Source organism: Salvelinus sp. IW2-2015, linkage group LG5 (assembly GCF_002910315.2).
Source record: "Salvelinus sp. IW2-2015 linkage group LG5, ASM291031v2, whole genome shotgun sequence".
In the NCBI taxonomy this organism is placed as follows: domain Eukaryota; kingdom Metazoa; phylum Chordata; class Actinopteri; order Salmoniformes; family Salmonidae; genus Salvelinus; species Salvelinus sp. IW2-2015.
The window spans coordinates 22,397,546-22,420,220 of NC_036844.1; the positions used below are offsets into that span (position 1 = coordinate 22,397,546).

A 22,675-nucleotide genomic window follows, 5' to 3' on the forward strand; every position below is an offset into this window, starting at 1 on the left:
CGGCCAAAACATAGAACCACAAAATCATAGAAAACAAAACATAGAATGCCCACCCCAAATCACACCCTGACCAAAGCAAATAGAGACATAAAAAGGCTCTCTAAGGTTAGGGCGTGACAATATCGTTACTTTAGAAATATTGTTCCATGATTCACTTTTTTAACGTTAGAGTTTTGGGGCGGCAAAAATCTCTCTAGACAACCGAATTTCTTTGGTTGATACTAAAGGGTAGAGAGAGAGTTCTCTCCTGCTCAAATTTACGACCTGGTGTGGAGGTTTCACTTTCCACCGCATAACACTCTGCCACACTCCCCGTGTGCCCCCCCTCAATTGTTTTTTTTTGGGGGGGGGCTGCCTCTCGGGCTTCCTTGCCAGCCGTGTTCGTCTCGCCGACTCCATCCTCCGGTATCCCTCTTTGCACTGCTCCATAGAATCCCAGGCGGGCTCTAGCTCTCTCCCTGGGTCGACCGACCACCTCTCTACCTCCTCCCAGGTTGTCTCATACCCCTGGCCACGCTGCTCCTCCTTACCACGCTGCTTGGTCCTTTGTTGGTGGGAAGTTCTGTCACGGCCGTTGGAATAAGAGGACCAAGGTGCAGCGTGGTGAGCGTACATTTTCTTGAATAAAAAATTACGCCGACAAAATACAATAAACCATACAAAAACAAACCGTGAAGCTAAAGGCTATGTGCCCTAAACAAAGTCAACTTCCCACAAAGACAGGTGGGAAAAAAGGCTACCTAAGTATGGTTCCCAATCAGAGACAACGATAGACAGCTGTCCCTGATTGAGAACCATACCCGGCCAAAACATAGAAATACCAAATCATAGAAAACGAAAAACAGAATGCCCACCCCAAATCACACCCTGACCAAACTAAATAGAGACATTAAAAGGCTCTCTACGGTCAGGGCGTGACAGTCTGGTTATTGTCAGCCATTGCCAAGCTGATCTGACCCATTGTGATCCTCACAGGACAGTCATGACACAGTGTTGTAACAATGTGCAAATAGTTAAAGTAGAAAAGGGAAAATAAATAAACATAAATACGTGTTGTTTTTTCTTCAAACAGCATTGTTAACAGGTCACAAATCTTGCTGCTGTGATTGCACGCTGTGGGTCTGGAATTGTATTTGTTTTCAAAGTGGGTCTGTGTAATCTGAGGGTATTATGTATCTCTAATATGCTCATACATTTGGCAGGAGGTTAGGAAGTGCAGCTCAGTTTTCAATGGATTTTGTAGGCAGTGTGCACAGCCAGGTCTGCGTACGACGACCTTTCAAAGCTTTTCTTAATTTTGGGTCAGTCACAGTGGTCCGGTATTCTGCCACTGTACTCTGTTTAGGGCCAAATAGCGTTCTAGTTTGCTCAGTGAAAAGAAAAATATATATTTACAAAGTGTCACGTAATATTGTTTTGTGTTCTCATGATTTGGTTGGGTCTAATTGTGTTTCCAGGACCAGCTTGCTATCTCTCCCTCTCCTACACCCTGCTCTCCCTCTCTCATTCCCAGTGTCTCTGCTTCACTGTCAACCTTTCCCCACTCTCCTCTCGCCCCCCTTTTTCTGTCACTCACTTACTCTTCTATTTCCGCTCATCCCTTTCTCTCTCTATCTGTCTCTGAAAGTCTCCTCTCCCCTGGCGTCCGTAGGGAAATAGAGGTGGGGAAAATCTGTTCTCGCAGTCTGGCTGGCGGAGGCAGAGACAGAGACAGAGTTAGTGGCAGATGCAGGCTGTTTTCCAGGCCAGTATATCTGCCCTAGAGGAAGCCTGATTTACAGACCATACATTTGATGTAGATAGATTTACCTGTACCTATAATGCCACATGTATGTGTGCAATTTAAAGGTTTGCCTATATTATTGACAACATGCAGGTAGCTAACATGATTTTGACTTCTTGTCATGTTTATTCAGCTATCCAGTGCTGCCAACAACTCATGCCAGTTGGTGACTGTTTGCTGGTATATATTGTGGTGTCTCTGTGTGTACAATGGGTGCTGTGTAAAGCACAAAAGGCCATTGTTTTCAAAACCAAGTTTGCTTAGTTTTCACTGTTTATACAGTATTTTCATGAGCCAGGGGTCAAACTAATGTTCTTTCTTTTCCACGCTTTTCCTGGCAGAGGAAGCTCTCTCCCTCTGACACATACACACACCCCAACATTCATGCACACAACCACACACACACACCTGGAGCCTAAACTGCTTAGGGTTGTGAAGAGGTAACAACATATTGACAACAGCATTTGGATTTTGTATACAAGCTGCAAGCATAATACAGACAAATCCAAGCTTGCATACAAATTCATTGCGAGATCTGGCAAGCCTTTCCAAATAGCTTTTTGATGCTTAATATAGAGTGAGGAGAAGCCTGTCAGCAGTGGAGTGACTCAAGTACCCTGTTGCCTCTTGATTCATGACATCATCACTGTCCCAAAATTCCTGCCTTTGCCCACTGCTTTAAAGAGATGGGATGGATCCTCACATTGTCTAAAACTGGAGCAAGAAGTGGTTAAAGTTGCAACTAACTGAGTCCTTTTGTCAATCCTCTGTATGATGAGGTCATAAGCAGTTGTTTGTTTTCAGCAGGTCTGGGTGTTATTGACGTTTTATTCATGTTATTTTAATGTTTTGCCATGCCCATGACCACCAGCTTATGTGTGTCTTTGTGTGCCATACAATTAAATAGAACACGTTCACATGAAATTGTAATAGAATATATCTCTATGGTGTCTTATCCCCAGGTGCGGGAGCTGCAGACGCGTCTCCATAGCTCCCAGCCTGCAGGCCTGTCCAGCCCCGGGCGTCTCACCCCCGCCTCCCGTCCAATCAACCCCAGCACTGGGGAACTCAGCACCAGCAGCAGCAGTAACGATATACCTGTGGCCAAGGTAGAACACACACACTATGACATGCATAGTAAGGGGAAGAAAAAAAAGTTATGCATGTGGAAGTACATTAAAGGGTTAAGACCTCACACGGTCTTGAGTAATAGAAATGAAGAAATTGAATATCGTACATTCATATGAGGTAATGCAATGTCTCTCTGGGGATATTATGAACTCTCCTCTGGAATGACCAAGGACAAACATTTTGTTTTCTTTTCCAATTTTCACCATCTCTTATAGTACTGTCTCTATGAGTTGAATTGCGCGCACACACACACACACACACACACACCTGTCTCTTATACACATCTAGATGTGTATAAGAGACAGCACACACACACACACACACACACACACACACACACTAATCAGCATACTAGCCTTTGGCTTGTCCAGCCAGAGAGGGACAGTGGTAATCAGGCAACCATTCGCTCTTCCACTGTCCCGTGTGTGTCCTTGACATTGAGCCTCAGAGGGAATACAATACATTAGAGCAGTGGACCTTTTCTGAGCCGAGATCACTTTCTGAGTCAAAATGAAGGCTGAGATATACCACAGATTTAAAAAAAAAAAAAAATGTAAACCTATGCAACATTAACCTATTAAAAACAGTTCTGTAGAAATTAAGTTTGCATTAGGCTATATGCCCAATTCATTATGCAATGCTTGAATTGCCCTGCCAATTATGTTCTTCTCAGACATTACATTTCACACTGGTAATAGATCATAATTTGTTGTATTACTTGTGAGGCACAGCTGAGTGAGCATACATTGAAATAATGTGCTTTCTTTATGTTACTGGACTGCTTGTGCCTGCCTCTGATGGTCAGTCTCAGCGGAGGGAGCGCATCAGCGGGTCCGCCTCTCACCATCAGACCATCCCTCAGCCCTCCCCGCTCCGCTAAGACCAAAAAGGGGATGGCGAAACTCGCGCTGATGGCAAAACTCGAGTCACACCGCATTAGTTCTGCCTCATGTACAAATTCATGTTGTTGCTCTTATGACCAGAGTAAGTGAAATATTCCTTGATATAAAAGAAGACCGTCGCTAATAATAACAATGCAAGCCTATCGATACACTTTGCTACTCATTCATTGAAACTGTAGTGTGAGTGGTTAAGCGCATTTCAACATGAACTCACTCATAAAAACAGCAGCTCTTTGCTGTAATTGTTGACAGTCTCTCTTTAGTCATGGTTTTAGACGTTTTGAAATCACAGTATCAACTTCCTTTGCTGTGCGCTCGAGAAAGCTGCAGACAGACACAGTGATCTGAGCAATGCGTAGGCCTGTAGGTGCACTTGATTTTCTCTCCGGGCACGCAGAGTTGGTACCTTCAGACACATGGCAGCTGTAGAAAGTGCACCTACTGCCAACAGTGCGAGACAGAAAAAAGTAGGAATGTAAGGCTATATCGTTGGGTTTTTTATAGAAATGTTTTGTGATCGACTAGGAATGCCTTGGAGATCAAGCAGTTTGTTGTCTTGTTGCTAGGTGGCGGAGCGGGTGAAACTGTCTAAAACCAGGTCGGAGTCTTCCTCCACCGAGAGGCCTGTTCTGGGATCAGAGATCAGCAGCATCGGGGTAAGGAGCTACTGGATGCCTATTCAATACTGAAGGCTTTGAGGGGGAAGATGGCAGTGTTAAAATAAAGGAAGTAGGATAGAGAGAGGGGTAGACAGAGTAAGAGAGAGAGTGACAGTAGGTAGGACATTTCCTTGTAGCAGCTGGCTGATGATAACCGCAGCATCAGCAGAAGTGTCAGAGATGGGTATCTATCACCAGTATGGTGTGGCAGACCTGGTGTAACTCATACCCCACTGCTCCCTCCCTCTGCACCCACAAAGCCCCGTTGACACTAAAGATTGACCTGACAACGTCACCTCGAACAGGGGAACAGGGGGGTGGGACTATCAACAGACCCAGCTACAGTGCCATCGGAAAGTATTCAGACCCCTTTACTTTTTCACATTTTGTTACGTTACAGCCTTATTCTAAAATGGATTAAATAAAAGAAGTTCCTCAGCAATCTACACACAATACCCCATAATGACAAAGCGAAAACAGGTTTGTATACATTTTTGCAAATGTATTAAAAACAGAAATACCTTATTTACATAAGTATTCAGACCCTTTGCTATGAGACTAGAATTTGAGCTCAGGTGCATCCTGTTTCCATTGATCATCCTTGATGTTTTTACAACTTGATTGGAGTCCACCTGTGGTAAATTCAATTGATTATACACGATTTGGAAAGGCACACATCTGTTTATATAAGATCCTACAGTTGACAGTGCATGTCGGATCAAAAACCAATTGAGATTGAAGGAATTGTCAGTAGAGCTCCGAGACTGGATTGTTTTGAGGCATGGATCTGGGGAAGGGTACCCAAAACATTTCTCCAGCATTGAAGGTCCCCAAGAACACAGTGGCCTCAATCATTCTTAAATGGAAGAAGTTTGGAACCACCAAGACTCTTCCTAGAGCTGGTATCCCAGTCAAACTGAGCAATCCTGGGAAAAGGCCACCAAGTACTTAGCTCTAGAGTTCGTCTGTGGAGATGGGAGAACCTTCCAGAAGGACAACCATCTCTGCAGCACTCCAATCAGGCCTTTATGGTAGAGTGGCTAGACGGAAGCCACTCCTCGGTAAAAGGAACATGACAGCCTGCTTGGAGTTTGCCAAAAAGGCACCTAAAGACTCTCAAATCATGAGGAACAAGATTCTCTGGTCTGATGAAACCAAGATTGAACTCTTTGGCCTGAATGCCAAACGTCACATCTGGAGGAAACCTGCACCATCCCTATGATGAAGCATGGTGGTGGCAGCATCATGCTGTGAGGATGTTTTTCAGCAGCAGGGACTGCGAGACTAGTCAGGATCGAGGCAAAGATGAACGGAGCAAAGTCCAGAGAGATCCTTGATGAAAACCTGCTACAGAGTGCTCAGGACCTCAGACTGGTGTGAAGGTTCACTGTCCAACAGGACAATGACCCTAAGCACACAGCCAAGACAACGCAGGAGTGGCTTCGGGACAAGTCTCTGAATGTCCTTGAGTGGCCCAGCCAGAGCCCGGACTTGAACCCGATCGAACATCTCTGGAGAGACCTGAAAATAGCTGTGCAGCATTGCTTCCTATCCAACCGGACAGAGCTTGAGAGGATCTGCAGAGAAGAATGGGAGAAACTTCCCAAATACAGTTGTGCCAAGCTTGTAGCATCATACCCAAGAAGACTCAACGCTGTAATTTCTGCCAAAGGTGCTTCAACAAAGTACTGAGTAAAGGGTCTGAATACTTATGTAAATGTGATATTTCAGTTTATTTTTTATTTTTTATAATTTAGCTAAAAAATCTAAATCTGTTTTTGCTTTGTCATTATGGGGTATTGTGTATATATTGGTTAGTAAAAAAGCAATTGAGTCAATTTTAGAATAAGGCTGTAACATAACAAAATGTGAAACAGGTCAAGGGGTCTTAATACTTTCCAAAGGCAATGTACAGTACAGTCGTGGCCAAAAGTTTTGAGAATGACACAAATATACATTTTCACAAAGTCTGCTTTCTCAGTTTGTGTGATGGCAATTTGCATATACTCCAGAATGTTATGACGAGTGATCAGATGAATTGCAATTAATTGCAAAGTCCCTCTTTGCCATGCAAATGAACTGAATCCCCCAAAAACATTTCCACTGCATTTCAGCCCTGCCACAAAAGGACCAGCTGACATCATGTCAGTGATTCTCTCATTATCACAGGTGTGAGTGTTGACGAGGACAGGCTGGAGATCACTCTGTCATGCTGATTGAGTTCGAATAACAGACTGGAAGCTTCAAAAGGAGGGTGGTGCTTGGAATCATTGATCTTCCTCTGTCAATCATGGTTAACTGCAAGGAAACACATGCCGTCATCATTGCTTTGCACAAAAAGGGCTTCACTGGCAAGGATATTGCTGCCAGTAAGATTGCACCTAAATTAACCATTTATCGGATCATCAAGAACTTCAAGGAGAGTGGTTCAATTGTTGTGAAGAAGGCTTCAGGGCGCCCAAGAAAGTCCAGCAAGCGCCAGGACCGTCTCCTAAAGTTGATTCAGCTGCGGGATCGGGTCACCACCAGTATAGAGCTTGCTCAGGAATAGCAGCAGGCAGGTGTGAGTGCATCTGCACGAACAGTGAGGCGAAGACTTTTGGAGGATGGCCTGGTATCAAGAAGGGCAGCAAAGAAGCCACTTCTCTCCAGGAAAAACATCAGGGACAGACTGATATTGTCACGGTTCTGACCTTATTTCCTTTGTTTAGTCTTTATTTAGTTGGTCAGGACGTGAGCTGGGTGGGTATTATCTATGTTGTCTGTTTCTATGTGGGGTTTCTTGTTTGGCCTGATATGGTTCTCAATCAGAGGCAGATGTTAGTCATTGTCTCTGATTGGGAACCATATTTAGGTAGCCTGTTTTGTAGTGTGTTTTGTGGGTGATTGTTCCTCTTCGTGTGTTCATCTGGTCTGTGTTCCCTAGTTCGGAACTGTAGCGTCTTCGGTTCTTTCTGTCAGTTTGTTGTTTTTGTTCGTTGTTTAAGTAGCCTATTAAAATATGGATTATCATCACGCTGCAGTTTGGTCCTCCTCTCTTTCACCCGAAGACAGCCGTTACAGAATCACCCACCAAAACCGGACCAAGCAGCGTGGTAACGGACAGCGGCAGCAGCAGCAGCAGCGATGTCAGGAATGGACATGGGAGAACGAGTTGGACGGTAAAGGACCCTGGGCAGAGCCAGGGGAATATCGCCGCCCCAAAGCTGAGCTGGAGGCAGCGAAAGCGGAGAGGCGGCGTTATGAGGAGGCTGCACGAAAGCGTGATCTGGACTGTGTTAATACTTGGGAAGAGATAGACAGGTGGGCGGTCGACCCAGGGAGAGTGCCGGAGCCCGCCTGGGATTCTATGGAGCAATGTGAGGAGGGATAACGGCGAATGGAGGCAGCACGGCGACACGGTAGGAAGCCCGAGAGACAGCCCCAAAAATGTATTGGCCGGGCTAGAGTGGGCATCGAGCCAGGTGCCATGAAGCCAGCTCAACGCATCTGGTCTCCAGTGCGTCTCCTCGGGCCGGTGTACATGGCACCAGCCTTACGCATGGTGTCCCCGGTTCGCCAGCACAGCCCAGTGCGGGCTATTATACCTCACGGCACTGGCCTGGCTACGGGGAGCATTCAACCAGGTAAGGTTGGGCAGGCTCGGTGCTCAAGAGCTCCAGTGCGCCTTCACGGTCCGGTCTATCCGGTGCCACCTCCTCGCACCAGCCCAGTACCACCAGTGCCAACACCACGCACCAGGCTTCCTGTGCGTCTCCAGAGTCCAGTACGCCCTGTCTCTCCTCTCCGCACTCGCCCAGTGGTTTGTGTTCCCAGCCCGGTACCACCAGTTCCGGCACCACGCACCAGGCCTACGGTGCGTCTCCAGAGCCCTGTACGCACTGTTCCTTCTCACCGCACTCGCCCTGAGGTGCGTGCCCTCAGCCCGGTACCACCAGTGCTGGTACCACGCACCAGGCTTATAGTGCGCTTCGAGAATCCAGTGTGCCCTGTTCCTGCTCCCCGCACTCGCCTAGTGGTGCTTGTCTCCAGTCCGGTACCACCAGTTCCGGCACCACGCACCAGGCCTACTGTGCGCCTCAGCAGGCCAGAGTCTGCCGTCTGCCCAGCGCCGCCTGCGCTGCCCGTCTGCCCAGGTGTTAGTCATTGTCTCTGATTGGGAACCATATTTAGGTAGCCTGTTTTGTAGTGTGTTTTGTGGGTGATTGTTCCTGTTCGTGTGTTCATCTGGTCTGTGTTCACTAGTTCGTGACTGTAGCGTCTTCGGTTCTTTCTGTCAGTTTGTTGTTTTTGTTTGTTTTTGTAAAAGTAGCCTATTAAAATATGAATTATCATCACGCTGCAGTTTGGTCCTCCTCTCTTTCACACGAAGACAGCCTTTACAGATATTCTGCAAAAGGTACAGGGATTGGACTGCTGAGGACTGGGGTAAAGTCATTTTCTCTGATGAATACCCTTTCCGATTGTTTGGGGCATCCGGAAAAAGCTTGACCGGTGAAGACAAGGTGAGCGCTACCATCAGTCCTGTGTCATGCCAACAGTAAAGCATCCTGAGACCATTCATGTGTGGGGTTGCTTCTCAGCCAAGGGAGTGGGCTCACTCACAATTTTGCCTAAGAACACAGCCATGAATAAAGAATGGTACCAACACATCGAGAGCAACTTCTCCCAACCATCCAGGAACAGTTTGGTGCCGAACAATGCCTTTTCCAGCATGATGGAGCACCTTCCATAAGGCAAAAGTGATAACTAAGTGGCTCGGGAAAAAAACATCGATATTTTGGGTCCATAGCCAGGACACTCCCCAGACCTTAATCCCATTGAGAACTTGTGGTCAATCCTCAAGAGGCGGGTGGACAAACAAAAACCCACAAATTCTGACAAACTCCATGCATTGATTATGCAAGAATGGGCTGCCATCAGTCAGGATGTGGCCCAGAAGAGGTCTTGAAAAAGAAGGGTCAACACTGCAAATATTGACTCTGCATCAACTTTATGTAATTGTTAATAAAAGCCTTTGACACTTATGAAATGCTTGTAATTATACTTCAGTATTCCACAGTAACATCTGACAAAAATATCTGAAGACACTGAAGCAGCAAACTTTGTGGAAATTAATATTTGTGTCATTCTCAAAACTTTTGGCCACAACTGTACATCGTTTTATTGCTCTCCTCTTTCAATCCTCTTCTGATGCCCTCTTTTCTCTAGTGCCTCCCTCCCTCTCTCCCTTTCCTTCCCTCTCTTATTATATCTCCCTCTCTCCCCTTGGTGTGTGTTCAGGTGTGAGTGATGTGAACCAATCCTAATGATTCCAGGGCTTCTCTTTTCCTTGAAGCTCTGGCCACCAAAATTCTCTTTAGCCGGAACCCATCTGTCCCAAAATAGACTTGAAAGAGAGTGAGAGGGAAGAGCGAGAAAGAGATGCAGACTGTTAGTATTCCTCTGGGACTAGGCTGAGACAGATTATGTAAAGGAGGGAGAGCAAAGTTCAATAGAAAACCTGTATACAATCTCTTGAAAAAGAGTTTAATCTCAATAAAACCAATCTGTATAATTAAAGGTTATAAACACACTCTGTATAAACTCAATGTGGATTAAGAGAGTGGAGGATCACAAAGAAATCCCCTCAGTCTGCCTGACCCATTACATTCCCATTGTGCTGTTTTTACGTTGTGATTTTTACCTTGACTCACATTGGTTGAAGCGCTGTCTACTCCCCTCCATAGATGTAAATGTAAGTCCCCCATGTACCCCTGTTCCTCCTCCTCCCAGGTGTCCAGTAATGTGGCGGAGCACTTGGCACACTCCCTCCAGGACTGCTCCAACATCCAGGAGATCTTCCAGACCCTCTACTCCCACGGATCAGCCATCTCTGAGAACAAGATCAGGGAGTTTGAGGTGGAGACGGAGAGACTTAACAGGTGACACTCAAACCACGTTGCCTGTCACTTACAGCCCTGATCTTCGTCTTATAAGTAATGTTATATTAAAGTAATACTCTATCCCACCATTAATGCCAAAATGCACACACACCTGTCTATATAAGGTCACACAGTTGACAGTGCAACCAAGCCATGAGGTTGAAAGAATTGTCTGTAGTGCTCCAAGACGGGATTGTGTCGAGGCACAAATCTGGGGAAAGGTACAAAAACATTTCTGCAACATTGAAGGTCCCCAAGAATGCAGTGGCCTCCATCATTCTTAAATTAAAGAAGTTTGGAACAACCAAGTATCTTCCTAGATCTGGCCTCCTGGCCAAACTGAGCAATCAGGGGATAAGGGCCTTGGTCAGGGAGGTGACCAAGAAACCGATGGTCACTCTGACAGAGCTCCAGAGTTCCTCTGTAGAGATGGGAGAACCTTCCAGAATCAAATCATATCGAATTGTATTTGTCACATGCGCCGAATACAACAGGTTTAGACCTTACAGTGTAATGCTTACTTACAAGCCCTTAACCAACAATGCAGTTTTAAGAAAATAACAACAAAAAAAGTAACAAATAAATGTAACAAATAATTAAAGAGTAGCAGTAAAATAACAATAGCAAGGCTATATACAGAGGGTACAGAGTCAATGTGCGGGGGCACCAGTTAGTTGAGGTAATTACGGTAATTTGTGCATGCCGGTAGAGTTATTAAAGTGACAATGCATAGATAATAAACAGAGTAGCAGCAGCTTAGAAGAGTGGGGGGGCAATGCAAATAGTCTAGGTAGCCATTTGAGTAGATGTACAGAAGTCTTATGGCTTGGGGGTAGAAGCTTTTTAGAAACCTCTTGGACTTAGACTTGGCGCTCCGGTACCTACCGCTTGCCGTCTGGTAGCAAAGAGAACAGTCTATGACAAGGGTGGCTGGTGTCTTTGACAATGTGAGTCTAGGTGACAATTGTTTGTGCCTTCTTCTGACACCACCTGGTATAGAGGTCCTGAATGCCAAGCCTCACGTCTGGAGGAAACCTGGCACCATCCCTACAGTGAAGCATGGTGGTGGCAGCATCATGCTGTGGGGATGTTTTTCAGTGGCAGGGACTGGGAGACTAGTCAGGATCGAGGGAAAGATGAACGGAGCAAAGTACAGACATCCTTGATGAAAACCTGCTCCAGAGCGCTGAGACTGGGGCGAAGGTGCATCTTTCAACAGGACAATGACCCTAAGCACACAGCCAAGACAAACACAGGAGTGTCTTTGGGACAAGTCTCTGAATGTCTTTGAGTGGCCCAGCCAGAGCCCGGACTTGAACCTGATCAAACATCTCTGGAGAGACCTGAAAATAGTTGTGCAGCGATGCTCCCCATCCAACCTGACAGAGCTTGAGAGGATCTGCAGAGAGGAATGGGAGAAACTTTCCAAATACAGGTGTGCCAAGCTTTTGGCGTCATACCCAAGCAGAGTCGAGGCTGTAATCGCTGCCAAAGGTGCTTCAACAAAATACTGAGGAAAGGGTCTGAAAACTTATGTAAATGTTACATTTATTATTATTTTATTTTTATACATTTCCCACAAAATCTAATCCTGTTTTCTCTTGTCATTATGGGTATTGTGTGTAGATGATGAGGGGGGGAAAAACATTTTAATCAGTTTTAGAATAAGGCTGTAACGTAACAAAATGTGGAAAAAGTTGACGGTCTGAATACTTTCTGAATGCATTGTATGTAAGTTTACATCGGTAAAATACACGAATTTGCTTTGTATTGATGTAGGGTAAAAAAGGCCAGGTTTAAAATGTAAACTGTAGTATTAACATGCCCCTGGCCTACACTGTAGTTTAGAGATTCACACTAGAGGTACTTTTCTATCAGCGAGTCTTCATAATGGGCCCTTTAAGAAAGCCCAAGCCTATGAATGAACCCTATTCAGGCACATGCTCAATATTTGTGTTCTAACATGCAGGTGAATTTATATAAAACCGGTTTTATTTCCAGCTCTTCTTTTCCTCAAAAAACTCCCTTCAGAAGTCTGTTCCAAGCGAATGAAGTAGTAACTCTTCAAACAGTGTACTTTAGGATCTTTGGGGGGATTTCAAACTTAGCGAATTATGTTATGACGTTTCCTCATAATCCTGACTATTTGGAAGTGAGATGTGGAGATCTGAGTGTTCTCAGTAGGAGGGCTTAAATCGTAATCCTTTGTAATTCCTGTGCGTTTTATCACTTCATTCCAGCCAGAGCTTCAAGCTTAGTAGACATTTAAAGCAGATGGGTTTGAAATGTTGTGAAACACTGCTTATACAGTTCTGTAGGTCTGTCTCTCAGGCCAAATCGAATGTCATGATCGCGGTGATTGTTCAGTTTTCTATTTTTTCGAACAAAGAACACATTACGACCACTCTTTTTTTGAGGTTTATCCAAATGGATAAGTACGCTTAAAGGGATAGTATACCTTAAAACCGAACCATTTTCATACCTCATAAGTGGTATAATACATCATAAGTGTGCCAATCCAAAATGAAGGGGATAGCTTGGCACCCGGTAACCTGTGACTTAGAATTTGGGGTGTGTCTACTTAAAGGTTGTTATTTGGCCCGTGTTTTTATGGGATGTCTAACCACCAGGCTGCGGACACGCCCTCTTTCTCTTCATTAAGCCCTGAGTGCTTTATTGACAGCCTTATTTATATGGATAGTTACGTGTCACTAGCTACTCTCATATAATCTACCCATAATACCAAGGCCATTTGAGTAAGAGAGAGGAGGGTGGCTATAGTTGCACCGTCCGTTTGTCCCCTAACACTCCCTTTACTGCAATAGCTGATGTGTGATGAGCGATCTGGCACAAAATAACTGCCGTGAATCACCCAGGTGGGTGCTTCAAATCGCTGGTGGAGGGGTGAGTTGCAATGTGAAGTGCTTTGAGATATAACAAGCACTTTATACCGTAAATGTAATCCAATAATGATGACTAATGTGTGTGTTCCAGCCGCATCGAGCACCTGAAGTCTCAGAATGACCTCTTGACCATCACGTTGGAGGAGTGTAAGGGCAACGCAGAGAGGATGAGCATGCTGGTAGGCAAATACGAGTCCAACGCTACCGCCCTACGACTGGCACTGCAGTACAGGTACACGGACACACACACTCTCACGTGCGCACATACAAAGCAAGGCCTAACCTAATGGAGCATGCAAAATACATATTACTCACATTCCCACACTCATGCTTGTGCTCAAGTGCCAGACAGAAAGAAAGAAACACGCCAACAAGGTGAAAATCTGAATCCAAATGTCTTCATCCACATCTATGGACAAGCTTAATTTGCTTAGCTAACAAAAACCTTTATCAAGCTGTAACCGTCAGAGCCATGCTAATGCTACCTCATTAGAAGCCTCTTCCGGTAATTATAATTAGGCTGCTTTCGCGGCGGTCAGGGCCTCTTTTGTACGTTGCCTTAGGTAGCAGTCATCCGCATCTCATTAGCATTCTCATCCCCTTGGCCAATCAAGGGGTCTGTGTGTTTGTGTGCGAGCTCTTCTCTGATAAGTTGCCCTGAAGGTGCCCATTCAGCAAAGCTAACTCAAACGAGAAACAACAGGAAAACGGATCTAATCTGAGTGGTATTTATGTTTAGCATAATGCTAATCATCCAACTATGCTTATTCTGTGGTGATGTTATGAGATGCAGAAAAGTTCTGTTTTGAACCCTTTTCTTACGAGGCAAAATTTAGGGAGACTTTCTGCCAATGGCCAACCGCAAATGGAAAAAGTAGCATTTTTAGCTGTTGATGTTGGGTGAATGTTATGTTGTGGTGGCATGATATGGTAATGTTACGTGTGTTTCTCATGGCATTCTGCCATAGCATGTCTCAGGAAGATGGTACTCACGTTGCCTCATCGGCAAAGCTTAGCTATGATCAGATGCGTAAACTGACAGACACCGAAATAGAAACATTATAGCAATAAAAGATCATTAATTGTCTTGCCCATTACACCGGAGTACACAACACACTGAATAGCCCCCAAATGCATTGTTAATATCACACCAGTTACATTACACACACACACACACACACACACTCTTCCAATGTATATATTTCCCCCTGTAGCCCTGATGCCAGCGCTTTGATTGAATTCAGCCACACCGAGTGTGATGTCAGCGAGGCCACCCCGTTGGGCCATTTGGGAAGAGATAGACTTTCATTGGAGCGAGGGTGGATGGGGCACTGCGGTGTGTGTGTGTGTCTAATATGTGGTGGAAGATTCTTCAAGACTCGCTCTCTCTGTGTGTGTGTGTGTGTGTGTGTGCACGTGTGTGCGTGAGAGAGTTGGACTCTTTGTGTAATTTTAAAACTATAATCATAAGGTAAAACATCAGAGTGTATTCTGGTGGTGATGCTGACAATTTTTTGGTGTTTTTCAGGCAGAACGTTTTTTTTTCATTCTTGAGAGAGTGACTAACTCATAGTGTTGGTGTGAGCTATTAAAGAGTGTAAAGGTATCCACAGGATTTGTTTTGGTACGACTGAACTAGCAGTCGTGTGCGTGAGTGCGTAAATGGGAAATGTGTGTCTTTAAGTCAGGTCTGGCCCTCTAGTGTCAACAGTCTCTCACACACAGACACACACGCACACACAAACATCTGACCTACCTCAAATCCACTCAAAATAAAGAGAGACTAGCTATGAGGACAAAATAAATCAAATAGATGTTCCATGTCTAAATTGAGTGCAGGCTTCAGACTTCCTCTGTGGACAAATGAGGAGTTTTCTTTGTAGCCGTAATACTTGGTTAATTACCCAAGCTCTCTCGGTATTTGTTTGGAGTAGAGGTGTTTTTTTCCTGTTGTGTAATCATTGACTGATTAAACGATATTGCCTCACTAAAAGATTTCCACTGGATTGTTTTTCTTCCATCTCTGAGCCCCAGGCAAACACACACACACGCAACACACGCTATAATGACTGTAGTTAAATAGAAATCAGCACCTCTCAGCCGTGGTCCTTTTGAACGCTTGATGAAAGTGCAGCACAGATAAGTGGACGCAAGAGGCCTCTGCATTCCTCCACTAAGAGTGTGTGTGCGTGTGTGAGAGAGAGAGTTGATGTGTGTTATCATTCAGTAGTTGAGTAGTGCAAATAGGTTTAGCTGACATGTTTGTCTATGGGTTCTTTGTTAATCAGTGATCAGGGGCCTATGAGATACTTTATAAGTGTGTGAGTGTTAACCAAAATAATAATAAGATGTTTTATTGTCACATACACCGGATAGGTGCAGTGAAATGTGTTGTTTTACAGGGTCAGCCATAGAAGTTCGGCGCCACTGGAGCAATTATGGTTAAGTGCCTTGTTCAAGGGCACATCGACAGACTTTTCACCTTGTCGGCTCGTGTGTGTGTTCTTTCTCCCAGTGAACAGTGTATAGAGGCCTATGAGCTGCTGTTGACGCTGGCGGAGAGTGAACAGAGTCTGGTACTGGGCCAGTTCAGAGCTGCCGGAGTGGGCGACGTAGGTGAGTAACACACACTCACTCTTCATGCCTACACAGGCTCGTTTGTTCTTTGATCAGTGCTGATTTGTTTCTTCCTACATTCAGAGACCCACAGTTGAACTCCAACCAATCAAAGCAAAGAGGCCACCTCTCAAAAATACTCTTTTAATCTATTACTCATTATATACTCTCTTTTATAAATTGCTCCCCTCACTCATTTCATTTCATTCCTTTACAAACCTCACCTCCATCACTCCTTCTGTTTTCACTTCACTTCATCCTCCCATCACAAACTTTAATCAGACTAAATAAATATAAAGATCCAGTCCATTAAAAAAATTGGAGGCCCACTTCAGAACTTCAGTGTTGTGATGCAAAAATTCTAGCAAAGTGAATAGCGCTTAGAATTAAAAAGGTATTGGCAGATATTATTCATTCTAATCAGACAGGTTTTTACATCTGGGAAACCAGGCCTGGTATTCATAGCTGACTTTGAAAAGGTTTTTGATAAAGTACGACAGGAATTTATCTATAAATGCCTCTCACTTTCGGTTATTTGAAAATGAAAAGACACAACAAATATTACGGTTAAACTCAAATATACAAATAATTGATATAAAATAATATTTTTGGATAAAAAAAAGGTCTTTGTAAGTGATATCATAAATAGGACTTGTGGAATTATGTCACATGCCCCTAACATAAATATATGGAAATATATTGGAAATATCAAAATTACAACCAACTAATTGCAGCAAAAGTAAGGAACTTGTCTGTCAACCCTGCATTGAAGACCAAAATTGGCAAAAGAAAATTGTGATGAATAAAAAAAGTTGTTACCAGTTTCATTTAAGGACCAAAAAATGTACAGCTGTGCCATATAGATTGGGAAATAGTTGGGAATAGATGTTCAATGTACCGCTGTTCTGTGAAGAGAGTAGTACGAAGCGTTGTACGAGATCTTCAGTTTCTTGGCAATTTCTCGCATGGAATAGCCTTCATTTCTCAGAACAAGAATAGACTGACGAGTTTCAAAAGAAAGTTATTTGTTTCTGGTCATTTTGAGCCTGTAATCGAACCCACAAATACTGATGCTCCAGATACTCAACTAGTCTAAAGAAGGCCAGTTTTATTGCTTCTTTAATCAGAACAACAGTTTTTAGCTGTGCTAACATAATTGCAAAAGGGTTTTCTAATGATCAATTAGCCTTTTAAAATGATAAACATGGATTAGCTAACACAACGTGCCATTGGAACACAGGAGTGATGGTGGCTGATTATGGGCCTCTGTACGTCTATGTAGATATTCCATAAAAAATCTGCTGTTTCCAGCTACAATAATCATTTACAACATTAACAATGTCTACACTGTATTTCTGATCAACTTGATGTTATTTTAAATGGACAAAAGATTTGCTTTTCTTTCAAAAACAAGGACATTTCAAAGTGACCCCAAACTTTTGAACAGTTGTGTGTGTGTATATATACCCTTTGTGTATATATATATATATATATATATATATATATACACACACACACACACACACACACACATTGCATGAAATAGTTTTTTCCCCTCATCAATCTACACACAATACCCCATAAGGTCAAAGCAAAAATAGGTCTTTAGAAATGTTTGCTAATACAAAACAGAGATATCACATTTGCATAAGTATTCAGACCCTTTACTCAGTACTTTGTTGAAGTACCTTTGGCAGTGATTACAGCGTTGAGTCTTCTTGGGCATGACGCTAGAAGCTTGGCACACCTGTATTTGGGGGAATTTCTCCCATTCTTCTCTGCAGATCCTCTCAAGCTCTGTCAGGTTGGATGAGGAGCGTTGCTGCACAGCTATTTTTAGGTCTCTCCAGAGATATTCGATCTGGTTCAAGTCCGGGCTCTGGCTGGTTCCCTCAAGGACATTCAGAGACTTTTCCCGAAGGCAGTCCTACGTTTTCTTGGCTGTGTGCTTAGGGTCGTTGTCCTGTTGGAAGGTGAACCTTCGCCACAGTCTCAGATCTTGAGCACTCTGGAGCAGGTTTTAATGAAGGATCTCTCTGTACTTTGCTCCATTCATCTTTCCCTCGATCCTGAATAGTCTCCCAGTCCCTGCCATTGAAAAACATCCCCACAGCATGATGCTCCCACCACCATGCTTCACCGTATGGATGGTGCCAGGTTTCCTCCAGACGTGACGCTTTGAGTTTAATCTTGGCTTCATCAGACCAGAGAATCTTGTTTATCATGGTCTGAGAATCTTTAGGTGCCCTTTGGCAAACTCCAAGCGGGCAGTCATGTGCCTTTTACTGAGGAGTGGCTTCCGCCTGGCCCGATTGGTGGAGTGCTGCAGAGATGGTTGTCCTTCTAGAATGTTCTCCCATCTCCACAGAGGCACTCTAGAGCTCTGTCAGAGTGACCATCGGGTTCTTTGTCACCTCCCTGACCAAGTCCCTTCTCCCCCGATTGCTCAGTTTGGCCGGGCGGCCAGCTCTAGGAAGAGTCTTGGTGGTTCCAAACTTCTTCCATTCAATAATGGAGGCCACTGTGTTCTTGGGGACTTTCAATGTTGCAGACTTTATTTTAAGAATGTGAAATGTCAGAATAGTATGGTCCCATAGTGTTTATATGTGCGTACTATTGTTTGTACAGATGAATGTGGTACCTTCAGGCATTTGGAAATTGCTCCCAAGGATGAACCAGACTTGTGGAGGTCTACAATTTTTTTCTGAGGTCTTGGCTGATTTATTTGTATTTTCCCATGATGTCAAGCAAAGAGGCACTGAGTTTGAAGGTAGGCCTTGAAATACATCCACAGGTACACCTCCAATTGGCTCAAACGATGTCAATTAGCCAATCAGATGCTTCTAAAGCCATGACATAATTTTCTGGAATTTTCCAAGCTGTTTAAAGGCAGAGTCAACTTAGTGTATGTAAACTTCTGACCCACTGGAATTGTGATACAGTGAAATAATCTGTCTGTAAACAATTGTTGGAAAAATGACTTGGGTCATGCAGAAAGTAGAGGTACTAACCGACTTGCCAAAACTATAGTTTGTTAACAAGAAATGTGTGGAGTGGTTGAAAAACAAGTTTTAATGACTCCAACCTAAGTGTATGTAAACTTCCGACTTCAACTGTATATTATTCTATATATCTATATGGGGGATTGGAAATGATGTGGACAATGCCACAATCTATCTGCAATATTAAATATTCTTTCCCCTAACAAAAAAATAAAGTGTTAATCTCCAACTCCTTTGATTCCCTCCTTCCCCAACTCTTCTCCCTCACTCCTTCAGCTGTCATGTCTTCAGTGAGGCATTTCATGCCTCACGACTCCCTTGTAACACATACCTCCCTCCTAACCTTTTCCCCTTCAACACAAAACAGTATCTCAGATGAACATCCCCTTATTCATCTAATGCTGACTAACATTACATATAGTATTTGCAGCCTTGTGTAGCCATATGTGTACAGTACATTTTCATTTTGAATACTTCATTCAATCATGGTTAATGTGGCATATTTTTTAGATATAGTACATTCAAGACCAAATCTTGGCCTTGTGACAGCCCTGGCAATTACAATGACTCCAGCAAATAAAAGCTATTTGACATCTCTCTTTCTACTGTGTGTGTGTGTGTGTGTGTGTGTGTGTGTGTGTGTGTGTGTGTGTGTGTGTGTGTGTGTGTGTGTGTGTGTGTGTGTGTGTGTGTGTGTGTGTGTGTGTGTGTGTGTGTGTGTGTGTGTGTGGGCGAGAAGTTGGGAGAGGAGAGTATCACTCAAATCCTGAAGAGGGCCCATGACTGCAGGAAGACAGCAGAGAATCTGTCTCTTATACACATCTAGATGTGTATAAGAGACAGCGGTAGCTGTGGAGCCGCATTCGCTGTGACTGGCTGCAGTGTTCAACCATGGGAGAGCCTGTCCTCCAATAGTCACACTAGGTATGTGTGTATATCAGTGGCAGTCGGTGCCGTTTAAGATGAAGGAGGATTTTTATTTTTTATTATGAGCATGGCCTTATTTCTATTACAGCATATTGGATGACTGTCATTCATATTCCATTCACCCAGCTCAATGTAACATTAATAGTTTTAGTCTACTACATAATACCCACGCACGCCCCCTGCCGACCCCTCGCGCCCCCCACAGTTTGGGAACCACTGTAGTTTATGCTTTCAATCCATATTGAAACATAATTAAAGCCAACCCTCTGCTCAAGTGCCCATGACAGATCAGGCAAGGAAGCCGCTCCCTAAACAAAGCTTTCATCTACAGTCACTGCTCTGGGAGAGAAAATACATGACATTCAAATGCGGCTCACATGTAAGTCAGGGGCACAGCAGAAAATTGACAATTAGTGTAGGAGATGAGAGTCTACAGTGCTCTGCAGTGGCTGCAGTACACTCTAGAGCAGTGGTCTCCAACCTCCAAACTAGCAAAAATTAAACATGTCGCGAGCTACTCTTACTTTTTTTTATAGCTTTCAAATAGGCACATTCTTCTCCTCTACCCTGCCACTCTGCCCTGGGTCCTTGGTGTAAAAGAGATGTGTTTTCTGTCAATATACCTGGTAAAATAATGGTTAATAAACTACTCTAAGGGTTTATTTTTTATATTATATACAATTATTTTTTATATTTTCTGTAATTCTGTTTTATATATATATATATTTTTTAATTACTCTCAATATTACAGTATTCTGAGTCAAGGTCAATGCTTAAATCACATCGACTACCAATTTTGAGGTCTGGGTAAAAAACCCAAATACATTTAGATTAGAGTGTAATCACCTTTAATTGCGCATTCAGAAAGCGAGGAATGTGTGGGGGCGTTTCTGCTGTTAGGCCCACTGCTGCAGCACATGTCATGGCAGAGTTTAGCAATAAAATGGCCACCCAATTGATACAAATAGTTATTATATATGTCTGTCAGGTAAGCCTAATTTGCAGTTAACATTAATTGAGAAGGTTTTGGGGGTCTTACTGTCTACCCAGACGACTTATCTTTACTAGCATCGTTAACTGGCTACATACGGCGTGATACAAAAATGTGCACACCAAACAGACACAGGCAATATTGCTGGAAATTAATTAAGCCAATAGCGGCTTACCTGGGGTGGGATAATGTCAATGTAGATTTGATTGGATAGTAGCCGGGAGCAAATAGTCTGGGTAGCCATTTGATTAGCTATTCAGGAGTCTTATGGCTTGGTGGTAGAAGCTGTTTAGAAGCCTCTTGGACCTAGACTTGGCACTCCTGTACCATTTGCCGTGCGCTAGCAGAGAGAACAGTCTATGACTAGGGTGGCTGGAGTCTATAACAATTTTTTAGGGCCTTCCTCTGACACCGCCTAGTATAGAGGTCCTGGATGGCAGGAAGCTTGGCCCCGGTGATGTACTGGGCTGTACGCATTACCCTCTAGTAGAGGTCGACCGATTATGATTTTTCAACGCCGATACCGATTATTGGAGGACCAAAAAAGCCGATACCGATTATTCGGACGATTTTTATATATATATTTGTAATAATGACAATTACAACAATAATGAATGAACACTTATTTTAACTTAATATAATACATCAATCAAATCAATTTAGTCTCAAATAAATAAGGAAACATGTTCAATTTGGTTTAAATAATGCAAAAACTAAGTGTTGGAGAAGAAAGTAAAAGTGCAATATGTGCCATGTAAAAAAGCTAACGTTTAAGTTCCTTGCTCAGAACATGAGAACATATGAAAGCTGGTGGTTCCTTTTAACATGAGTCTTCAATATTTAGAGTTAAGAAGTTTTAGATTGTAGTTATTATAGGAATTATAGGACTATTTCTCACTATACCATTTGTATTTCATATACCTTTGACTATTGGATGTTCTTATAGGCACTATAGTATTGCCAGCCTAATCTCGGGAGTTGATAGGCTTGAAGTCATAAACAGCGCAATGCTTGAAGCACAGCGAAGAGCTGCTGGCAAATGCAGGAAAGTGCTGTTTGAATGAATGCTTACGAGCCTGCTGCTGCCTACCACCGCTCAGTCAGACTGCTCTATCAAATATCAAATCATAGACTTAATTATAATATAATCACACACAGAAATACGAGCCTTAGGTCATTAATATGGTCAAATCCGGAAACTATCATTTCGAAAACAAAACAGTTTATTCTTTGAGTGAAATACGTAACCCTTCCGTATTTTATCTTACGGGTGGCATCCCTAAGTCTAAATATTGCTGTTACATTGCACAACCTTCAATGTTATGTCATAATTATGTACAATTTTGGCAAATTAATTACGGTCTTTGTTAGGAAGAAATGGTCTTCACACAGTTCGCAACGAGCCAGGCAGCCCAAACTGCTGCATATACCCTTACTCTGCTTGCACAGAACGCAAGAGAAGTGACACAATTTCCCTAGTTAAAATAAATTAATGTTAGCAGGCAATATCAACTAAATATGCAGGTTTAAAAAAATACATACTTGTGTATTGATTTTAAGAAAGGCATTGATGTTTATGATTAGGTACACATTGGTGCAACGACAGTGCTTTTTTCGCGAATGCGCTTGTTAAATCATCACCCGTTTGGTGAAGTAGACAGTGATTCGATGATAAATTAACAGGCACTGCATCGATTATATGCAACGCAGGACAAGCTAGATAATCTAGTAATATCATCAACCATGTGTAGTTAACTAGTGATTATGTTAAGATTGATTATTTTTTATAAGATAAGTTTAATGCTAGCTAGCAACTTGGCTAGCAACTTGGCTCCTT

At 43.3% G+C, this 22,675-nt stretch overlaps 1 pseudogene; it reads left to right on the forward strand.

Moving 5' to 3' along the window:
- Positions 1-22,675, forward strand: part of LOC111964064 (colorectal mutant cancer protein-like) — a 146,558-nt pseudogene that overhangs the window by 88,740 nt on the left and 35,143 nt on the right.